A 444-nucleotide genomic window follows, 5' to 3' on the forward strand; every position below is an offset into this window, starting at 1 on the left:
GTTTTACTATCAAATTTTCAAGTCATCCTATTTTCCCATGTTTATCCTTCCTTGCGATTTGTCTTCTGAGATTTTACGGCAATCACGTGCTTCTCTTACCTCAAGTTCGTCTTGCTTTGCTCTCAGGTATGTGTGCATTTTGGCGAGGAACTCTACACCAAGATTTCTCGCTTGAACTTGACTTTCGAGCGAGGGTTTTTGAAATAAGTGAATGAGTATCTCGGGGGGGGGGGGGGGTGAGATAATGTGTTGTTCTGAAATTAAATTCGGGAGCTTTTAAAAAAGAAATGTCATTAACTTACGGGGGAAAAATGGTTGTCACAAACACAATTCAAGACAAAGCAAGATGGTTTGAAAGTAGAAGTTGCTCGCCAAAACACGGTTTGGTCTTTCTGGCTTGATGTGTTTTGCTCTCCCGGACGAACTCCGGTGTCCCGTTCTAGA

The sequence above is a fragment of the Penaeus monodon genome, chromosome 34 (assembly GCF_015228065.2).
Source record: "Penaeus monodon isolate SGIC_2016 chromosome 34, NSTDA_Pmon_1, whole genome shotgun sequence".
In the NCBI taxonomy this organism is placed as follows: domain Eukaryota; kingdom Metazoa; phylum Arthropoda; class Malacostraca; order Decapoda; family Penaeidae; genus Penaeus; species Penaeus monodon.